General features: G+C 38.3%; 1 pseudogene; it reads left to right on the top strand.

The window, feature by feature from the left end:
* Positions 1 to 23,857, top strand: part of LOC106726805 — a 54,818-nt pseudogene that overhangs the window by 15,241 nt on the left and 15,720 nt on the right.

The raw sequence follows: 23,857 nt of genomic DNA, 5'->3' as shown, positions 1-23,857 counted from the left end.
ACCTTTTTGGAAACAGTAAACCACTTATCTGGATTTGTTCACTGCATGCCGATGGTATCAGACCTTATCACTGTCTAAAAGGAAACTTCACTAGCATATTTTTAAAACAACAATTTATCTTCTTTGGTGCCTTAAAGTAAGTTGAACCCCAAAAGTCTCATTGGGAAAAAAAAATGTGTAAGTTGCAATGGTTTGGATAAAAGTTAAAACTTTCTTAGATCTATCATTCAAAGTTAATGAGTAGCAGGTACATTTATAATAAATACATTTCTCTTAGATGAGTCCACTAGGCCTATGCCAATGATAAATTTTTCAGAATATATTCATAGCATTCAAGATAAGAGGAGAATTATCACATTATTCTTATGGATGACAACATGTTTCTGGTCATTTCTCCAGCTCTTTCATGCTGGGTCTCTCATGAAATGAAACACTGGTAATAAGTGGCTGAGACCCTCATACAACCATAGCACAGGATGCCTAAGCCAGAACTACATACTCAAACTTTAGCTCCATCCAGATTTCTGATTCAGTAGGTCTAGGATGGAGCAAAAAAACCTGCATTTCTGATAATCTCCCAGTTGATGGTGATGCTGCTAGTCTGGGGACCACACTATGGAAATCACCAGCTTAAACCATCCTATATAATAAAAGCCTAATATGCTAAGTGTCCAGTCATCTGGTCATCCATTCAACCAATCAAAATGTAATATGCTAATGATATGCTAACGACACTCAACCACTCGCTATGACGTGCACTGACCACCAGGGAGCAAACACTCCAACTGGAAGGTTAGCTTGCTGCTGGGGTCCAGTTGATCAGGACTGAGCAAGACGGGCTGGACACACCCTGGAGCCCTCCCGCGGTCCCTATCCGGCTGGCCAACCTCCCACATCCCTTCCCGGCCCTGATCATGCACCAGTGGGGTCCCTCGGCCTGGCCTGTGCCCTCTCGCAATCTGACTCCTCGGAGGATGTCAGAGAGCCGATTTCAGCCCGATCCCGCAGGCCAGACCGAGGGACCCCACTGGTGCATGAATTCATGCACCGGGCCTCTAGTATAAGGATTTTAAAGTATTACCTCATTAAAGATTAAGATATTTCTAAAAACACCTGAGCTGTATAAAACAGGCTGAGGGATCCCATTGGTGCATGAATTTGTGCACCGGGCCTCTAGTAGAAAGATAAATTCATTAATCATCAGTATCAGGATTTTAAAGTATTACCTCATTAAATATTAAGATATTTCTAAAATCACCTGAGCTGTATAAAACAGCAATATCTGTATCATATCTATGACAAAATCAGTTCAGTGGGCAGGATATTTTTAGACTATTAAAATGGGGGTGTGCTACAAAATGTGAGATTACATTTTCTACAGGCACTTAAGATAAAAAGCATGTTCAATCATGGAAAAACAAAATTTCTTTTTTTTTGCATTAAGTTCTATGGCTGGAATCATTGTTAAAGGGTTAACTGAGGCACATTGATACTGTCAAGCGTTTATTTGAGCACACGTGGATTCTAATCGGGCAACACCAAACCAAAGGTGTTTGAGGAACATTCTACTGACAGGAGCTGAGGGAGGAGTATTTATAAGGATGTGGAAGCAAAGTAAGGAAATTAGTTGATTGGTCATAGCTTAAGCAGTTGCCTTATTTGAGAAAGCCTAGTTGGCTACTTGTGATTAGTCATTCTTAACTTTCATTTTCTCCGATTTGAGTACATTGACTCTGGCTTAGGTTTTGGTTTGCTTACATAGGCTACCAAGGCATGAGAACCACCACTATCTAATTACCTCCTTGTTCAATTACTTTATCAACATTACAACTATTTCATTTATTTTAAGGGGACCAGTATTTATTGGTGCTTTCCGATGGGTAATGCAGTAATATTCTATCTCTGTGCCAAATGTAATTAGTGCGTAAATTTCTTATTTGCATTGTCATACCTTGATCCAGACATAAAATTTACGTTTTCTTTAATTTGAATATTTAGATGGTTAGACAACTCTAAGTGTTGCTGTGAAAATAGAGTTCAGAGTACATATTTCTACAAATATGTAAGAGGCAAATGTAACCTCAAGTCAAGACCAAAAGATAAAACAACCACAACAATGATAAAAGAATTCATGTTTACTGAAAATTAAAGGGCTTCGTATCAATATTATACAGGACTGAGCTGAGGGGGCAGTAAACAGTTCTCTAAAATGAAATGTCCTAAAGAACAAACAAGAAAGGAGAATAATTCCTAAAAACATTTAAATTAAAAGCAAGACAAAAAAAGAAGTGATTAAGCTCGGCTGGCGAGGCTCAGTGGTTGTGTCAACCTATGAACCTGGAGGTCACCTATAAACCTGGAGGTCACAGTTCAGTTCCCAGCCAGGGAACATGCCTGAGTTGCAGGCTCTATCCCCAGTGTGGGGTGTGCAGGAGGCAGCCAATCAATGATTCTCTCTCATTACTAATGTTTCTATCTCTCTCTCCCTCTCCCTTCCTCTTTGAAATCAATAAAATATATAGGTATATATTTTTTAAATGTGATTAATGTAATATATCTCCCACAGTTACAATTTAATATTTTGAGTCTTTTAAGCTTATCTTTCTCCCAAATCTAGTATCATTCAAGTGCCCTAAGAACAGAGAAGATCAGAACTATAGACCTTGAATTGAATTGCATGATTTAAACAAATCAAAATAGAAAAGATAGAGTAGACACCCCTCAAGGGTAGTGGGTATTGCTTGCGAAAACTAAGGGGAAAAAAAACCTGATTGATTAACTCAGGAGTGGGCCCAGGAAATATATTTATAAATGATTATGACCAGAACCAACTTGGAAAACTCTGAAAGAGATTGTAATCTTTGGAAGGTTCTTTCTTCTATGCCTTGCTTCTTACTCTACTTCAATTTCTTTCCCACCCAGGATTGCATATAGGACTCACCACTGATCACTAGACTTACAATGAGCTACGTTATTGAAAATAAATGTGATACTCTATATACACTCCCAGTCTTGTAGACATTCTGACAAGGAAAATTCATACACATCAACTTCTTTTAAAATATTCTTTTTAGCCCTGGCCAGGTAGCTCAGGTGGTTGGAGTATTGTACTGATGTGCCAAGGTTGCAGGTTTGATCCCTAGTCATGGCGCATTACAAGAATTAGCCAATGAATGAATAAATGGGTGGAACAACAAACCGATGTTTCTCTCTCCCCCACTTCCTCTCTCTCTCTAAAATAAATAAATAAATAAATAAAATAAATTAATATATAAAAGTGAAAACAATGCTCCCTTTAAAAAGAAGATATTTACAGACAAGCAGTTCAAGATGTCCCTGTCTCTGAAAACCTTGGCATAACACCAAGGTTTGCCCAAGACTTTCTCAGTTTTAGCACTGAAAATCCCGCAGCCCAGGAAGCCCTTTGCTGATAACCATGGTAGTTGGTAACCCCACCAATCACTCTGTGATTGAATGTTCATGTTTCATTCCCAGATGCCTATATAGCAGCCGAAGCAATAAAAACAGACAAACAAAAAACTTTCAATCTAGAGGATTTTTTTCCTCCTTTTTCAATTGCACTCTTGCTTCTATTTTGCTGATACCCTTCACATATTTTTTCAGAACAAAAAAACAAAACATCAAACAGCCAGCAAATCCATGAGTGACCTGAGGGCAAAGATAGCATCACATTCAACTTTCTCTTCCCCAATGTCTAGCCGAGTGCCTGACACTGTGAGAAGCATTTGATAAACTTTTAATGAATGAAAGAGGTTGGAGGATTTTAAAATACTGTTTTCCATATACCAGAAAGAAGTCATTTCCTTCTGTGAATACGCTCTGAGTCAGTTCTCCTCATCCCCATCTACCAACAAATGTATTTTAGCAATCTTACGTCATGTTTTAGGTATATGCTTCATTTGCAAACTAGGCTTGCTTCTCCAAATGCTCTTTTTAAAATAATAGCTCTCAAATTTATTTGGAGGGGCACTGTTGAAGTACCAGAGAAGAGATCTACTTTCTGTTGTGAAGTTCGCTTTAGGGAAATATAGAAATGCATATATTTGCACAACCAAAGATTAGGACATTCATCCCAAACCTTTGTTTTTCATCAACAAGGATACCAGAAAAATCAGATTAAGTTCAGACACATTTCTCCTGATTCCTAGTGACAGCTGGGAGGCATTTAACAGCCATTCTGACAGTGAAGGAAACTATGATGGAGAAAACTATAGGACCAAATGCCAAGCTACGGACACTAAAGTGAACACTCCAAGCTTTCTGGGGATTTTCCAGTGAGGCTTAGGAAGAAATTCTGGCTCTTATTAGAAACATGTATCACAGAAACATCAGCAACAATTAAAAATTCAGAAATCAAGCCCTGGCTGGTTTGGCTCAGTGGATGGAGCATCGGCCTGTGGGCTGAAGGGTCCCGGGTTCGATTCTGGTCAAGGGCACATGCCCAGGTTGTGGGCTTGATCCCCAGGACGGGGCATGCAGGAGGCAGCCAATCAATGACTCTCTATCATTGATGTTTCCATCTCTCTCTCCCTCTCCATTCCTCTCTGAAGTCAGTAAAATATAGTCTTAAAAAAGAAAAAAATTCAGAAATCAGTAAATCCATTTCTCCATTATCATCACCCCATATCAATTAAAGTTATAAAGACTCCAAATGCCTAGAGAGAGGGAGAGAGGAGGTCAGGGAGGGGGTGGAGAAAGAGAGAGAGAACACATCTGGGCAAACGTGCTTAAGTTTGGGAAGGAAATATAATAAGACTGTGAAGAAGATGGACATCCCATTCCTACACAAAGAACAAGTAACTGTAGCTGGAAGTTCACACTGATATCGCTGATTTGGGAAACTGCATTAATGACTCTTCTCCCCAAATCTTAATCTTAACCCTTGTGCCAGTTTCACAGTCTCCTTTACATATTTCAGTCACCCATCTACACTAATAAAAGAGAAACATGGTAATTGGCGTACGACCGCTACCCTTCCCATTGGCTAATCAGGGAGATATGCAAATTAACTGACAGCCAAGATGGCGGCCGGCAGCCAGGCAGCTGAGCTGGTTTGGCTCAGTGGATGGAGCATCGGCCTGTGGGCTGAAGGGTCCCGGGTTCGATTCTGGTCAAGGGCACATGCCCAGGTTGTGGGCTTGATCCCCAGGACGGGGCATGCAGGAGGCAGCCAATCAATGACTCTCTATCATTGATGTTTCCATCTCTCTCTCCCTCTCCATTCCTCTCTGAAGTCAGTAAAATATAGTCTTAAAAAAGAAAAAAATTCAGAAATCAGTAAATCCAAGTTCAAGGCCTTCCCTCTCCATCCCACCAATGTGTCATCACTTTGAAGCCTTTCCTTCATATCCTAGCTCCTCTTGCCCTGACAGACTGAAGACAGGAGCACATGGCTTGTACAAAGTCTTTTCACTTAGGCAATATTACAGGTGATGTAGCCCAGCCAAATTCCCCCAAAGAATTCAGTAGTCACTGAGGACATTTCTACTATTTCTTCCATTTCACAGCCCATCTCTCTGTGCTGACAGCTGGCTTTGACAGTGTGTATCATTTTAATGTCACCCAAGGCATGGGAGTGTTATGTCAAAGCTTTAACAAGAGTGATTCAATCCAGATGATGAGGAAACACATTTGTATTCGTCGTATATTGACTTGATAATAGCCTAAGATGATGGAGCCATTTATTCTTAAACCCAAACACTTATCGTAAACAGAGCATTCTACCATTAAGAGCATTGCATTTATTTTGTTTTATTATGCTTTGGGCAGGGAGAGGGGAGGGGAGATTTTTGTTTTTATTTTGGTCTTAGCACTGGGTAAAGTTTTGTGATTTTTCTTGGAAGAGACTAGCGCTACCCACCAAAATTGATCCATAGATTATCTTTGAAGTTTTTCTTGCAACAGATGTCATTAGACTCTCTTGGGCATTCCCATGCTAAATAGTAGTTTGAGTTAAAACAATAAATAAATAAAATTTGTATGCATTCTGCAAAAGACACTGTACTTCACATGTTATATATTTAAGAGTAAGTCCATGATTCCTTACTGTTAGAACTATAAAATCATCACAGAATAAGAAACAACTTGAGTTGCAATGTATCTTATATGGATTATAGGCTTGTGTGAGTCGTGAATTTTTATAGATTTAGACATGAAGCCTTTTATGCTTTCATGCAGACTGGTTTAGGCAGACAAAATGCCAGGTCATGCAGAGAAGTGACTGCCATCGATGAGAAGAGGTACAGGACTTTAGCGTCTGCCTGTCCACTCTTCACCATTCACCCTCTACTGGAGGATCAAACTGGTAAGTGACAAAGACCAAACTCTAGGCAGGTTCCTCTGAGCTCTTTTCACTGGGTCCTGTCTTTGGGCATGTCCTTAAATTCAATTTTTGTGCACCGGGCCTCTAGTTAATAATAATAAAATGCCCTTGGAAAACATCCTTTGAGACATAGCCTTTCAACATAGTCTTTCGAATATTCCATTGCTCCTGCCTCCACCACTCATATTTTTCCATCACCTCTGCCTGCAACTTCAAGTTCAAGGCCTTCCCTCTCCATCCCACCAATGTGTGATCACTTTGAAGCCTTTCCTTCACATCCTAGCTCCTCTTGCCCTGACAGACTGAAGAAAGACAGGAGCACATGGCTTGTACAAAGTCTTTTCACTTAGGCAATATTACAGGTGATGTAGCCCAGCCAAATTCCCCCAAAGAATTCAGTAGTCACTGAGGACATTTCTACTATTTCTTCCATTTCACAGCCCATCTCTCTGTGCTGACAGCTGGCTTTGACAGTGTGTATCATTTTAATGTCACCCAAGGCATGGGAGTGTTATGTCAAAGCTTTAACAAGAGTGATTCAATCCAGATGATGAGGAAACACATTTGTATTCGTCGTATATTGACTTGATAATAGCCTAAGATGATGGAGCCATTTATTCTTAAACCCAAACACTTATCGTAAACAGAGCATTCTACCATTAAGAGCATTGCATTTATTTTGTTTTATTATGCTTTGGGCAGGGAGAGGGGAGGGGAGATTTTTGTTTTTATTTTGGTCTTAGCACTGGGTAAAGTTTTGTGATTTTTCTTGGAAGAGACTAGCGCTACCCACCAAAATTGATCCATAGATTATCTTTGAAGTTTTTCTTGCAACAGATGTCATTAGACTCTCTTGGGCATTCCCATGCTAAATAGCAGTTTGGGTTAAAACAATAAATAAATAAAATTTGTATGCACTCTGCAAAAGACACTGTACTTCACATGTTAGATATTTAAGAGTAAGTCCATGATTCCTTTCTCTTAGAACTATAAAATCATCACAGAATAAGAAACATCTTGAGTTGCAATGTATCTTATATGGATTATAGGCTTGTGTGAGTCGTGAATTTTTATAGATTTAGACATGGCTCTCCCACTGCCTGTCACTATTCTGAATTGCTGGAAACACATTAAAAGAATATTTATCCTGTTCATGCTTTGGAGGTCTATTTTCTCTCTATTACCCCTTTACCAAGAAGCAGCTTTGATGAACTTCCATTAATTTCTCCTTACCAAAGCCAATACTCAGAGCCAAGATCACTTTTGATTAACCACAGCTGTTCTAGCCCAAGCTTATTCCAGTATTTTCCCATTTGAGCTGTTTTCAATATCTAATGTTAATTTCATTGGATTTCCTGAATTACTTTAGGGAGGATGGAAGGGAATACTCCCATACACTATAAAAGTTTATTATAGGATGATAATTTGCATATACAGATATAGAGGTAGAAATATATAAACACACAACATATACATGATATATATGTAGTATATCTATATGTCTATATATGTGTGTGTCATTCACAAAATAATGAAATGTGGGGCAATTAAAATGTATTACAAAAATAATCTTTTATATTACAAAAAAATGTATGCATTATAACTTTTAAATGGTCCTTTTGCTGAATTTTTTTCTAAAGGCTTTTTAAATAAGTCCCCTAAAATCTCTCTTTTAATAGGGAACATAAAATGTGAAGTGTTGATCCTTGATGTGGAGTTGAATAGATAAAATATACACATTTAAACCAACTGAAGAACAATAAAATCAAGTTCAAGTTTCTATGACACAAAGTTCAGAAGTGTACATAATCTTATTCCATAATGCCCTCCAGTTTGTCAAATCATAGAAAAGATATTTGACTCGAGTGTCCAGACAACAGTCCAAGTAAGAGATCCCATGTATGCCACTGCACGAAGGAGGGTACAAGCATGGCGTCACATTTTAATATCCTGTCGTACACAGGCACCAAAGCCGGTTGAAGAAACAGTGAGAGAGAAAGCTTAGAAGGGAGGAGAATTTATATCTACATCTACTATATGTTAAACATATTAAAACTAAAAATTAAATTGAAATCTCTTCAGACATTTTTACCCAATTTAAGAGCATGGTATATGTTTGTCAATTAAAATTGTCTGGGTTTTTAACGTAGAATTTACCATTTCCAATTGTGATTTTTTCCCCCTATGTTTGCATTTAACAGAATCTATGCCAGGTGTCCCCAAAGGAAAGAGTGGGGTATGTATATTATTTTCATGTTAATTGTTTAACTGACAGCTAAAAGAATGCTCTCATTTCTAAGAAAACGAATGAGTGAAGTTGTCCATTCTTGCTCAGATTCCACAGTCAAAAGCAGCTGGAGTTTATACAAGGTTCACACAGTTCAGCCCAATCAGAGAAGGTTATTTTCCTTTTCCACTTCTGACTGTGAAAGACCCGGTTATCATTTCCAGAAAACATCTATGCCAGAAAAACCTGCAGATAGAGACTTTTTTTTCTCTCGTTCTGAATTGTTAGTCAGTCTCTCAGCACATTTTGAATGTAACCTTTTTAATCCCTGCATTTGCAATTAGAGATTAAAATTCCATTCCAAGAGCCATTCGGCAGATGGCATAGCATGAAAAAAACGGAGGTAGTTTAAAATTGTATTTATACAGAACACCAGATGAATTTGCCAGCCTGTTTCTTCCTGAGCTTATACATTTGCTTGTGAAAATTGATTGTTTAAGATGCAAATTTCATTTGCTGGGATTTAGCATTTTTATAGGATTTTAAAGCATCAATTAATCCATCTCTTTTGTTCAGCACAGTTGCTTTTAATATGGAAGTAAAAATCTGTATTTTAAGAAACTGCATCTTAAGAAGATTAAGTCACCTGTGCCAGGGTCACCAAGGTAGGCTCGGAAAGGCCACATGATAATGGAATGGACAGGCCACTGAATCAACACACCTGTTAAGTGGAAATCTCATCACTCCTTAAACCATTTAGGCAGTTTGATTCTTAATTAAGATTTTTCCTTTAGCTTCCTCCAAGAGCTTTTTAAAAAATCCTTATAACTATTAAATGCTTATTGATATCTAAAAGATTCAGAAAAGCACACAAATCAAAAGTGTATAGCTTAAGGGTTTTTTTAAATGAGCATACCCATGTAAACACCTCCCAGATGAAGAAATAAAAAATCGCTCACTCCCCAGAAGTCTCTCTTCTGCTCCTTCTCAACATAACCACTATTCTAATTCTAGCCCGGAAGATTCGTTTACATCTTACTGAAATACATGTAAGTAGAGTCTGTATTACTACTTTGTGTCTGGCTTCATTCACACAACATTCTGCTTCATCCATTCACCCATTCTGTTGCATGTAGGAGTATTTGTTCATTGCCGTTTTTGTATATATTTTTTTATGAATATGCCAATGAACTTTGGGGACTTTTCTAGTTTGGGGTGATTACAAATAGTGCTACTATCATTACTTTTATATGTGTCTTTTGTGAACATATGTAGGCATTTCTGGTAGGATTAGACCTAGCTGTGGATTATTCACAATTCTCCAAATTAACCACATCCTCCACCAGGGTATGAGGGTTTCAGTCACTCCACATCCTTGACTGAACCTGACAATGTCAGTCTTTTTCACTTTAGCAATGTCATGGCCATGTAGTGGTTTGTATTATCATTGTAATTGACACTTCCCTGGTGACTAATAAAACTGAGCATGCTCCCATATTTCTTGGTCTTTTGTGAAGTGTTTGTTGAAATCATGTGACCATTATTCAATTGATTCATCATTTTTTTATTTACAATAGGTGTGAATCTCTTGTGAGATGCATGTGTTGTAATCAATTTATATCCTCTGGTTTCCTTTTCCACCCTCTTGGGTCCATAATTTTTAAAAACTTTAATTCATTAATATTTTTAGCATTTTATGTTTTGTTGAAGAAATCTTTACTTCTCTTAAGTTCACAAAGTGAACTCTGCTATATTCTAAAATCTCTATTGTTCTATCTTTCAAACTGGGTTAACAATCCAAATTTATTTTTGCATATGGTGTCCACAGGGATTAAAATCATTCATTTCATTTATATATACAATTGTTCCAGCAACTTTTATTATAGAGACCACCCTTACCCCTTACCCTCAATGCACTGCAATGGCATCTTTTTCATAATTCAATCGATCCTGTATATATGGGTCTATTTCTGAACTCTATTTGTCTCTCCTTGTATCAAGAGCACACCAGTTAATTGTATAGCTTTAGAAGTCTCAATATCTGGTGGAATAACTTCTCCAATTTTGTTCTCTTTCAATAATTAATTTCTAGGCTATTTTGGTCCTTTAAATTTCCACAAGAAGATGTAACTTGCAGGGATTTTGACTGAAATTTCATTGTCAATAAATTATTTTGGTGAGAACTGACATCTTCTTGATACTGAGTCTTCTGTTAATATGGTATGTCCTCCTACTGACATTTTTAATTTCTCTCAAAAATGTATTGCTACATTCTGCGTAGACTAAATACACATCATCTAATAGGCTTCCTCTAGTTCTTTGCTTTGTTTTGCTATTATGCAACTAAACTATTGGGTTTTTTAATTGGTACTTATTTTTAAGTTCTAGAATTTTCATTTGATTCTTTGTTGTTGATTCTAATGTTTAATTCTCCATATTCTTTTCTATTTTCTTGAACATAATGATAAACTATTTTTAAAGTCTGGAACTCCAGTTTTTGCATTGCTAAAGTAAGGATTCTGATAGAAACTCTGTTTAGATTTCTAGCCTCCATTCCTTCCTGCTTGGCTTTTTAGCCTTCTGCCCTGCCCAGAATATGAACCAGTAAATGCCTCAGTTGGGAAAGAACCACAGAATGCCAGGTCCATTTGATTATTGTTGATCCCTACTCTTCAGAATCTTGACCTCTCAAGTCTTGACTGCCTGAATGCCATCTTTTATCTACTCAACCACAGTGGACAGCCAAAAGCCTTGAGCCAGTATTCTCTGCCCATAAAACTTATGAACCAGAGAACACTTTTAAGGAAAAGTGGAGAAGAATGTTAGGTTTACCTCACCCTTTTCTACAGCATCTTAAACCCTCCAATCCTGGATACTTTGGTTGCTTTACTATGCTTCTTTATGATTGTTCTCCACAGAGGGTTGGTCAGATACAGCCCTTCTATCATAGCCAAAAGCAAAAATATATTGCAGAGCTTAATAAAACTTCAAAGTTTGAAGCTGTAAGCGAGACTTGGAGAAAAATCAATGTATCTTTGGTCCTTTCTTGCCATTTAAAAATATGTGGTATTATAGATTCAAATGTAAAGTGAAAGATTGCTAGATTCAAATTAGTAATTAACTTGCTCATTATGAGAATGGGCGGAAGGGAGGAATTATGGGATGTGGAATAAAAGTACTTATTTTTAAATCCCATGAATGAGATTCACTAGCTCTAGGTCCAAGGCTAGTCACATATGTTTTCTGAGTGTTGGTTTTCATCCATAAAAAGGAATAATAATTGAGGTTAATTTTTTAATCTGAAAAACCATTTGTAAACTGAAATGCAAGAAGAAAATGTGATACCAAAGAAATACAGAAAAGTTAAGTCATATTTATATTTAAAAGCATCAGAGCATGAAGAGTGAGAATTGACATATACCAACCTGCTCCACATAGAAGAGCCAGCCTTTTGTTGTTCTGAGAAGGTATTTTTTCAAAGGCTCTTTATTTAATAAAAACATACCTAACTAAAACATGATCTTTATAAAGGGGAATTTAAGATATGAATAGACTATGATAAGTAAAGAGATTAAACTAGTAATAAAAAATACCCACAAAGAAAAGCTCAGGTGCAGATGATTTCATTGGTTAAAGAACCAAAAAGATATAAAATAAGAAAAATATAGAATAATATCTTTTATAAATATAAATCTTCAAGAGAATTTTAACAGACCAAATGCTACAGCATATAAAAATATTATACACTGTGACCAATTGGGATTTATGCCAGGAATGCAAGATTGGTTTAATATGCAAAAATCAATTAATGTAATAGACCATATCAACAAGTAAAATTAAAAACCAAAAACCACATAATCACCAATAAATTGGAGAAAAAGCATTTGACAAAAGCCAACACCCTTTCATAATAAAACCTCAAATCATTTGGAATAGAAAAAAACTCACTTGACATGATAAAAGGCATCTATGAAAAACGCACAGTAGACATCAACTTAATTAGAAAGACTGGATGCTCTCCTCTAAAGATCAAGAACAAGACAAAGATGTCTGCTCTCTCTACTTCTATTAAACCTTATAATGACAGTTGTAGCCAATGCATTAAAACAAGGAAATGAAATAAAAGGTATCTAGATTGGAAAAGAAGAAATAAACCTATTTCTATTTGCAGATGATCTGATCTTGCACAAGAAAATTCCAAGAAATCTACAATTAAAACTAATTAATGAGATCAGGAAATTGTAGGTTGTAAGATCAATACAAAAATCAATCACATTATTATACTCCAGCAATGAATAATCCAAAACTGAAATTAAGAAAACAATCTCACTTACAATAGTATCAAAAAGAATAAAGTGCCAGTTGGAATAAATTTAACAAAGAAAATGTAAGATTCATACTCTGAAAACTACAAATTGCAGAAAGAAGTTGTAGAAGCTCTAAATGAGTGGAAATACATCCCACAACCATGTTCAGAAGGCTTAATATTGTTCACATGGCAAGTGTTCCCAAATTGACCTGCAGATTCAATGCAATCTCTATTGAATCCCAACTAGCTTCTTTGTAGAAATTGACAGACTGATCATAAAAAATCAAGGGACTCAGAATAGCCAGAACAATCTTGAAAAAGTAAAAGCTTAAAAAAAAAAAATAAAACCGTCTGATGTTAAAAGTTGCAACAAAGCAGCTATAATCAAGACAGCATAGTACTGGCATAGGATAGACCTACAGATCAAAAGAATAGAATTGAAATCCAAAAATAGCTCTGAATTTGGTAGAGGTTTCTTTAGGCATAACACCGAGCACAAACAACAAATAAAAAAATGAATTAAACTTTATCAAAATGAAAAACATTTTGCTGCAAAGGACACTATTAAGAAAGTAAATGCACAATCCACTGAATGAAAATATTTGCAAGTCATATATCTGACAAGGTAGCTGTATCTAGAATATATAAATAACTCTTACAGCTCAATAAAATCATAAGATAAATAACAATATAGGCTAAGGATTAAACAGACATTTCTCCAAAGCTATACAAATGATGAACAGACACATGAAAAGATGTTCAATATCATTAGTTATTAGGGAAATTCAAATCAAAACCACCATCAGATTTACTCACTTCACACCCACAAGTATGACTAGAATCAAGAAGTCAGATGCTCTAGCTGGGTCGCTCAGTTGGTTGGAGCATCATCCTGTATACCAGTGGTTCTCAACCTTCCTAATGCCGTGACCCTTAAATACAGTTCCTCATGTTGTGGTGACCCCAATTTCATTGTTAAAAATTGAACATAATTAAAGCATAGTGATTAATCACAAAAACAATATGTAATTATATATGTGTTTTCCGATGGTCTTAGGCGACCCCTGTGAAAGGGTCGTTCGACCCCCCAAAGGGGTCGCGACCCACAGGTTGAGAACCGCTGCTGTATACCAAAAGGTTGCAGTTTGGATCTCAGTTGGGCATGTACAGAAGGCAACTGATAATGTTCCTTATACAACTTTCTCTCTCCTCTCTCTCTCTCTCTCTCTCTATCTCTCTCTCTCTCTCTCTCTCCCGCGTGTGTGTGTGTGTGTGTGTGTAGGTGTATGTGTGTATATCTTCCTCTCTCTCTAAAATCAATAAAACATATCCTTGGGTGAGGATAAAAAAAAAAGTCAGATAACAACAAGAGTTTGTAAACATGTAGAGAACTTGGAACCCTCATGCATTGCTTGTGAGAATACAAAATGGTACAGCTGCTTTGAAAAAGTTTGGCAGTTCTTCAAAAAGTTAAACAGAATTATTATTGTACAAAGCAATTTCACTCCTAGGTTTATATTCAAGAGAAATTAACACATATCATATGTTCACACACAAAACTTACATTCAAATATAGCATTACTCACAATAGCCAAAATATGGAAACAACCTAAATGTTCACAATTATGTGGTATATGTAGATAAACAAAATGTGGTATATTCTGAAATGAAATAGTATTCAGCAATTTAAAAACTAAAATATTGATACATGCTTCAACGTATATTAACCTTAAAAACATTATGCTAAGTGAAAGACTTATAGTCATAAAATAGCACATAGTATTTGATTCCATTTTTATGAAATGTCTAGAATAGGCACATTTATAAAGACAGAAAATAAATTAGGGATTTCCTAAAGATGAGGGAAGGTGTGGCAATTGAAGAATGATAGCTAAAGGATTTGGGGTTTCTTTCTGGAGTAATTAAAATGTTCTGAAATTGTGGGGATGCTTGCACAAGTCTGTGAATATACTAAAAACCATTTCATTGTCTAGTTTAAATGGGTAAATTGTATGGCATGTAAATTATCCTATCTAATACAGAGGGAATATGCTAATTGACTCTCACACTGTCGCAAAGATGGCAGTGCCCACAGCCAATGAGGAGGGAATATGCTAATTGACTGCCCTGCCCTCAAAGATGGTGGCACCCACAGCCAATAAGGAGGGAATATGCTAATGGCTACCCCGCCCTCAAAGATGACGGCACCCACAGCCAATAAGGAGGGAATATGATAATTGACTGCCACGTCCTCAAAGATGGCAGCGTCCACAGCCACAAGATGGGAGTGCCCATTTCCCTCAGCCCCGCCAGGGTGGCAGGCCTTGCCACATGCCTGCCTCCGGAGTCCTCCAGTCCCCTTAGACACCCAGCTGCCCAGGGTTGGCCCAAGGCGCATGCAAACCTCGGCTGTCGGCTGCCCAGCCGCCCAGGGCTGGCCTGAGACACAGGCAAGCCTCGGATGGCAGCTGCCCAGCTTCCCAGGGCCAGCCAAGGCTTGCTCTGCCAGCAGTGGCAGCAGCAGAGGTGTGATGGGGGCATCACCTTCCCCTGATTGCTGGGTCACCTCCCGCCCCTGAGGGCTCCCAGACTGTGAGAGAGGGCAGGCCAGGCTGAGGGACCCCCCTCCAGTGCATGCATTTTCATGCACTGGGCCTCTAGTATCTTAATAAAGCTGTTACCCCTCCCCCATCCAAAGAAAGGGTATATGTAGTCAGCACTGATACTAGGTACTATGAGGACTTAAAATATATTAATTCCCACTAAATATAATAAGATCTATAAAAAGAATATATAGATACATTTCTTAAACATCACACCAACAAATATGTATTTGCCTCCCTTTTAGATCCTAAAAATCAGTGGCTTTCAAAATCTTACCATATCTACAAGTAGGCTATATCTTTCCTTTGTCAACAACTTAGAGTCAAATAAATGTTGAGGAATGTAATGGAAAATCATTTGTATTATACAGGTCAACCCTCATTGTGAATTCATGCAGGAAGTCCCCATACTTCTGCGGCTTGAAATGGTCAGAGAAACCTTTGTCAAGATTTCTGCTCAAAGAAGCCTTTGAAGAATAAGCAATGTACAGATTGGGGGAAGGAGGGAAGCAAGAAAAGAATTTTTCAAGCACTTTTTATGCAATTTCTGCAGATGCCCAATACTTTCATTCCCTTTTACTTGTACTTCTGTGCCATGGCTTTTCAACATACTGGATGCACACATCTGCTACATATAATCATTCAAATGAAGAATGAGATCCATGTCTTTTCCTTTTATATGTCACACAGATTACCAATACAAATGTTTCACACCATTCAAGATAAGATGGATAAAAACAGAAGACTTTTAAAAATAAACGGTGAGGTGAGGGAATTACAATGAGGCTCTGATAGTCTATTGTCTTTTCCAATCATGGCCAACAATTGTATTTACAGAACATCAAATTCATAGTGATTTTACATTGTATATAATTTATTTCATCCTCCTCAAATATTCAACTAACTAATCCCACAAAACAATACAGGGTAAGCTCAGACATTCATTCCTTTAAAAACTAAATAGAATAGTGTAATTGTTAAGAGCTCAGTCTGGGTTCAAAGCCAAAACTTTGTCAGTTGTGCATGATCCCTAACTTTGAGTTTCCTCATCTTAAAGTGAGAATGATAATATCTATCTTTGGGGAAATGGGTTTGTTTTCATGGTCCGTGTAGGAACTCAGTATCAAAACCAGCAGGTAAAGGACGGTTACACCAGACTTGAGGGAGACTTCAGGGAAACGGGTCTCTGTAGTTCATGCAAACCGAAGGAAGCTATACATCTACTTTCTGCTTCCAGACAAGGCTACAGATTTGCTATTACTACTAAGTTTGGTTTCAGAATCACAACTGTCCCATCACAGTAAAGATTCCCTTCAGAGGGAGCACAGATATTGTTAGTACAACTTTCTGAATGGTCACACAAAAATGACTGTGGCAAAGATTTACTCTCGGGTGTGGCAAGATCCTACCTTGTCAGTAATCTGAGTGATCTCCTGTTCGGGACTCAGACACAAGAGAGACTATGCTAAGATCTGCTGAAACTGGTTCTGCTGTCTCTCAGCATCCACCTCACTTGCACAACGATTTTGTATCCTTGACTAATTAACTCAGGGTCACAATATAACCTACAGAGGATGTTTGTGTAAGCACAGGCCTTTCCTAGGATCTGTAACCTCATAGGCTCGTGTGTACACATAATCATATATAATACATTTAAAGTGCTTAGTAGGATATCTGTTACAGAGGAAAGCCCTAAATAATGATGTTGATTATAAAATGACTAGAGGCCCGGTGCACGAAATTCATGCACGGGAGGGGGAGTGTCCCTCAGCCTGGCCTGCACCTTCTGTAATCCGGGACCCCTCAGGGGATATCCGATTTCTGGTTTAGGCCCAATCCCTCTCGCAATCCGGGACTGTTGGCTCCTAAGCGCTTGCCTTCCAGCCAGCCTGATCCCCCTAACTGCTCTCACCTGCCAGCCTGATCCCCCTAACTGCTCTTCCCTGCTGGCCTGATTGCCCCTAACTGCTTCTGCCTTGACCCTGCCACCATGGCTTTGTCCGGAAGGACGTCCGGTCTAATTAACATATTACCCTTTTATTAGTATAGATGAAGTCAGTATAATATGTGGGTAGGTGATCAATAGGAACAGAAGTAGGGGAGATGTTACCTTTATTCCCCGATTAGGCACTGGCATTAAAGAATGGGGATTTTAATCAGTTCCTAGAGAATCTTGTTTTGTTTTGTTTTTATTTAAGATCATTTAAGGCAATAAGATAGTCTAGAGATTACAGCAAGGAGCATTTTTCCCTTTGTCTTTAAATTCAAAATGCAGTGATGGGTATTAAATGAAGTTGGAATCTGACACTCTAAATGCAGTCTTCTTGTGTGATTCAGAGGGATTCTGTGTTCAAAGTTCCATTCAACAATGGTTCCCTCACTTAGTAGACAAGCCTGCAAGATCATCCTGAAAGACGCAGATGGAAGATCTAAAGGCCCCTGGGAGTGAAAGTAATGCAGAGAGATGAAACAGCCTCTGTCTCCTCTTATAGTAAAGCTAGGCCTTTACCAGATCTGTGGCCTTAGGCAGATACTTAATCTCTAAATCTCAATACACTCACTTGTAAAGTGGGGAAGTAGAAGCCACCTCATAAACTGTGTGGGCACTATCAAAATGTCTTCATTAGAAGGAATGGAAGAAAAGGAAGCCAAGAATAATCCCAGGCCATGACCTTGTATCCATCTTCCTTCCTAGCTTCCTCTCTGAAAGAGCCTTCAACTCTTCCTACACTTCAGAAACATCCAGATATTAATTTTTCCTTAATTACATCCTAACTCATTCATTTTCAAACATTACTTAAGCACCTACTAGCATCCATGGTCCTGAAATACAATGATGAAACAACTTGGACCCTGTCCTCAGAATATTTACAATCTGGTAAAAGACCATTATTTGACATTTATCCCTTAATTAAGACATAACTCTCTACTATAACCTCGATGCAGGAAACATTTTCCAATACACCCAAACAGTCTGAATCTATCAGCCCTTCTCTTGTTACATTTTTTTTTAATCTCAAATATGCACTTAAAACACTGGCTCATACAGAACAGTTAGTAACACTGGCTCATACAGAACAGTTATACAGGGCCTCCTTTCTCTGTACCTAACAGCACTAGCAAGCTGTATCTATCCACAGATATTACACACAAGTATATGTACATGCACATAAATAATAACACTTATATTCCTTTGGCATTTTGTATGTTCAAAATGCTTTCTCACAATCTCTTCTGTTAACTTTACAGCAACTTCTATAATGTATTGATGCGAAAGAAACAAAAGACTGCTTGAATGAGTCACCAAAAGTCACCAAAAGATAAAGCTGGTGGAGTCTGGAACAAAAGACTTGCAACTCCTGTTCCAAGGATTTTACTACCATGATCCCACTGCCTTCCAATGCCCTCCTTCAATGTGTCCATTTTCAGATGGACTTCAAGGAGACATTTAGGCAGAAGATTTGAAGTAGATGTAAGAAAGATCAGGAGAGTGAAGGACTGCCTACCTTCTTGAGAAGGATGGAAAGCTATTTATTGTTAGCAAATAACAAGCCTACATTTGTCATGCAATTCTAAATCCATAACTTCTAGCACTATCTACCTACTAAAATATAACTTAAGTCAAAACCTTTTCTCTTGTGGGAGCTGCCAACATCCTTTACTTCATCTTCATAGCACTAGGGTTCAGGGGTATGTTCATCTCCCATTAATAAACCTTACCTTATTGGTTACTGTGGTCATAAAAGACATGATTGATTTCCCCACGTATGTATGTGTATATGCATTGTTTGTGATTCTGTCATTGTACCAAAGCAGTGCCAGATAAGCTCCTAGTTCAGAGAGCTCTCTCACCAAATATTCTACACTTTCGACATTATGACTCTCACTTGGAAAAAGGGGCAACTAGACAGAATCCAGTGACTGAGGCTGGAATTCATGAACTATCTTCTTTGATCCAGCCAATTATTTCTGTCATCTAATCTTTCCTCTCTTTTTTGGTACATTCATTATGATTTAAACAGTTATTTTTCAATTGTATGATTTTCTAGTTGATATTGGTACTAAATACATGTGCTGAAGTAGACAATTAGGTCAGTCAAGGGGGACAAAATTGCCTAAAACAGACTGGGCTGAAGTTGTCAGGCTTCTCCATTATCAAAGACCAATAGATAGGAGACTATTCTGAATTCCACTGACCTCTATTTCTCTGCGTGGCCATTACCTCCACAGCCATTTAGATAACCCCACGCAGTGAAGCAAGAACTTTCCACTGATGCTGAGCTCATCTCTTTCTCCTAAACTCCAGGGTGAAGGAGGAATGATATTTTATTGTCTGTAAAAAAAGGGGGGGGTAGGGAAGGGGAGAGACAAAAGGACAGTTTTTAAAGCAAGATGTTCCTATTTGTTGAAAGTTGTTAAGTTCAAAATGTAGGCCCCACACACACTAAATGTACTCTTTATTCTCCCTTCACAACTTTGCATGTACACTTTCTAAAAGTCTCCTGGTGTTTGGTGTGTTTTTTTTATAAGCTCTCCCAAGGTTTAATTATCAAGTCACATGATAGGTCTAAAACCAAGTGCAGAACCAGATGTATTGCTGTGAGGACAAGGCTCTGTGCATAAAGTATCAGTCCCAGTGGCCAACTGGCAGCTCTCTTTGTTTGCACACTCTTGCAATTACTTCAGGTCATTAGGCCCATCTTGAGTGGATATTTTATTGTCATTAAGAAAAGTGGTGTAATGACATTCAGCGATTTCATGATTACAGCAATAACAGAAGGGGGGGAGGTGATGCCAACAGGGAAGACCTATAGGCATTGACTCAGAACTATATTTTATATGAAAAATAAATTAAGAAAACAAACAGCATTTCCATACATCGATTATCAATAGATTTGTTTCATTAACAAAAATATACTAGGGCCTACAGTGAGCCAAATACTCTTTTAGGTGCTAAAGGACAGAGCTTTGCATAAGACAGACAAGACCTCTAGCTAACAGAATTCATTTTTAAGTGGGATGAAAGACAGATGAACAGATGTACCAGAAACTATTAGCTAGTTGTAATGAAGAAATTAAACTAGGTGATATAATAGAAAATGACCAGGGATCAAATAGAAGCTCTTCGTAATACAGAAGTTAAATCTGAATGACAAAAAGTACCCAGTCATTTGGAAACCAAGGATATGTCAAGACAGCTGGTACAAAGGCTGTGAGACAGTAATAAATTTAGCATGTTTTAGCAACAACATTTATATAAAAAAAAAAAGTCCAATGTGTATAGAGAATATTAACCTGGAGGAAAGTACTAGAGAATTAGTTAGGTCTAGATTATGTAAGACCTGATAAGACCAAATAATTGTATAATATTTACTGAAAACCTAGTATGTGCCAGGCACTATTCAAAACTCTGGGAATGTATCTGTGAATGGGCAAATTTCCTGACCTCACGACCTCACTTTCTGGTTGTCAGAGACGGATAATAAGCAAAATGTTAAAACTACAAATGCTATGGAGAAAAATAAAATGGGATAAAACAGATCATTAGTATGTGGTGGGGGTGGGAGGTGTGCTATATGATATAGAGTAGTGTGGTAAAGAAGGAAGACTGCAAATTCTTTGCAATTCCTTGCATTGAAACATGAATCTGATCCCCTTGCCCTGGAACCTGGGCTACCCTTGATGAGTTACATGAACCAAAGAGTGCAGTACAAGGGATTTTCTGAGGGTTGAGGCCAGAACATAAGAACCCTTGCAGCTACGACCCAATTCTCTTGGAATAATCTCCCTGGTCACTCTGAGGGCACCAGGCTGGAGATGTCATATGTAGACCCCCTGGCTGTGGTTGGCAGCATCTAAAAATCTCAACATCCTAATATTCATAACCTTGTGTCCCCCCTCCCCTTGAGTATGGGCTGAACCTAGTGACTCACTTCCAGCAAAGACAATACCACAAACACATTGGGATGTCACTTCCAACTTTAGGTTACAAAGAACTAGATTTTCTGTGAGGTGTTGTTGTTGTTGTTGTTGTTGTTTTGTATTTTTAATCCTCACCTGAGGATATTTTTTAATGGGTTTTTATTTTTTTAGAGAGAGAATAGAGGGAGGAAGGGTGGAGAGAGAGAGAAACATCGATGTGAGAGAGACACATCAATTGGTAGCTTCCCCCCTGCACCCCGACCCGGATCAAGCCTGCAACTGAGGTACGTGCCCTGGACCAGGAATTGAACCCGAGACCTTTCAGTCTGCGGGCTGATGCTCTAACCACTGAAACCAGCCCTGGGCTAGATCTTCTGTTTTGTTTGACCTCTCTTGCTCTCTCGCTCTCTCTCCCAGAGTTCTCACTCCAGAAAAATGCCAGTTTGCTATGTTGGAAGGTCGACCAGGTTGCAGGAAACTCAAATCTCTGAGCAACAAGCAGCAAGGACTTAAGAGCTGGCAGTAGCTGAATGAGTTTGGAAGCTGCTCTTCCCCAGCTAAGTCTTGAGATGACTAAAACCCCAGAAAACACATTGATCACAGCCATGTAAGAAACCCTGAGCCAGGGACTTAGCCAAGTCCCACCTGGATTTTTGACCCACAGAAACTGTGAGCTAATAATGTTTGTGATTTTAAGCCACTATGTTTTGGGGTGGTTTGTTTCACAGCAACAAACAACTGATGCACTGAAAGACAATCCCAGCTGAGGCCAGTCTTCCCTGCCAAAGTGCTAGGCATGTGAGTATAGCCTCCTTGCAAAGCCATCCCCCAACTAAACACCACTGAATGACCTCTGTCAATGCCAAGTGCAATAGAAAATTCATCCAGCCAGCCCCTGCCCAAATTTCTGACCAAAAAAAAAATGTGCACTATAATAAAAATGGTTGCTGTTTTATGCCACTGTGTTTTGGGGTAGTTTGATATGCAGCAATAGATCAAAGCAATAGGTAGGGGGTCATGAATACCTCTTTGATAAGGCAGCCTCTGAGCAAACATGTGAAAGACATGCCAATGTTAGGCAAAGGGAATAAGTAGGAAAGGACCTGGTGAAAGCATGCTAGTCAAGTTCAAAAACCATCAAGTGGCCCTCTGCCAAAGTAGAGCATAGAGTGGCAGGAGATTGGCTCAGAGTGGAAACAGGCTAGCAGATCAGGAAGATCATGTCAAGGACTGACATTTACTGGGAGTGAATTGCAGAGTTTTGATCAGTGGCTCAAAGTTCTGAGCAGAATATTCTGTCATGAAATTCGGTCTCTGAGTCGTCTTCCTTCACTTACAGTAGCCGTCCGTGTCCAAGTGGTGAAAGCCTACAGCCAACCCTTCATGGCATCAACACCCAATAACAACCGGTCATCTTCCAACCAATCCCAAGAGAGTGCCTCATGGCCTGGAGCCTGTGTGTGGCCTGTGCCTTCCCCTCCCTCCATCCCCCTGCTTTGCCTGGCCATATCTGCAGTTCAGTGTCAATGCTTTCATTTTCCGAGTGTTTACATTAACTTGAAGTTGTTAACGCAGTTGTGTTGCAGAATGTCTCAGACAATGCCAGAGGCTATAAATAAATAACAGTCACTTCAGGTCTGCCAGGCAAACAAGCGCCTGGATTCTGCGGAGACCCCCAGAGACTGAGACGGCTGCGGTGCTGAAGAGCTCAAACAGGGCTAAAAGCTGACAAACTCCAGGTGACAGTTACATCTGCCATCGACACACGTCTCCTGATTGCCACCAGGACCAATAAATGGTGATGGAAGGAGACTTGATTTGGGGTGGTGAACACACAATACAGGGTACAGATGATGTGTTGTGGAATTGTGCATCTACATAATTACATTTTATAATCTGTGTCATCCCAATAAATCAATAAAAAGGGGGGGGGAGTTGAAAATGTCACCCAATCTGCATTTACAAATATAGCAACAAAATTACATAATATACTATAAATTTGAATTAAGGGAAAGTCTTAGATACTAGGTAATAATTTTCTTTACCTAATTTAATTTCATTAACATTTTTTTGGACTTAACTCTACAAAGGTAGTAGAGAGAAATATCCTTTGATGAACTGCAACAGAACAGGCTTGTAAAAGAACAAAATATAATATTTTAGGAAAAAGGGAAAGAGGATAAACTAATATTAACATGGGGACTATTTATAGTTTCACTAATGAATCTACCCATCTTTTAATAATTTTTCTTTCTCTCATAACCATTTTCACATTTGCCTTTCTTAGGGACATACACCAGTCCCTGTAAACAAGCCAAAGTGCAAAATTAAATGCTATCACAACATTTAATTACTAAGAATATTTTTCTTATAAACAAAAGAACGTATTACTGCTAATCTTTAGTACTGAATCTGCATCAAAATGTTGACTATCTTTTTGCCCAAATTAGCTG

The sequence above is a fragment of the Myotis brandtii genome, unplaced genomic scaffold (assembly GCF_000412655.1).
Source record: "Myotis brandtii unplaced genomic scaffold, ASM41265v1 scaffold32, whole genome shotgun sequence".
NCBI classification, from domain to species: Eukaryota; Metazoa; Chordata; class Mammalia; order Chiroptera; family Vespertilionidae; genus Myotis; species Myotis brandtii.
This window is presented reverse-complemented; position numbering and strand designations above follow the sequence as displayed.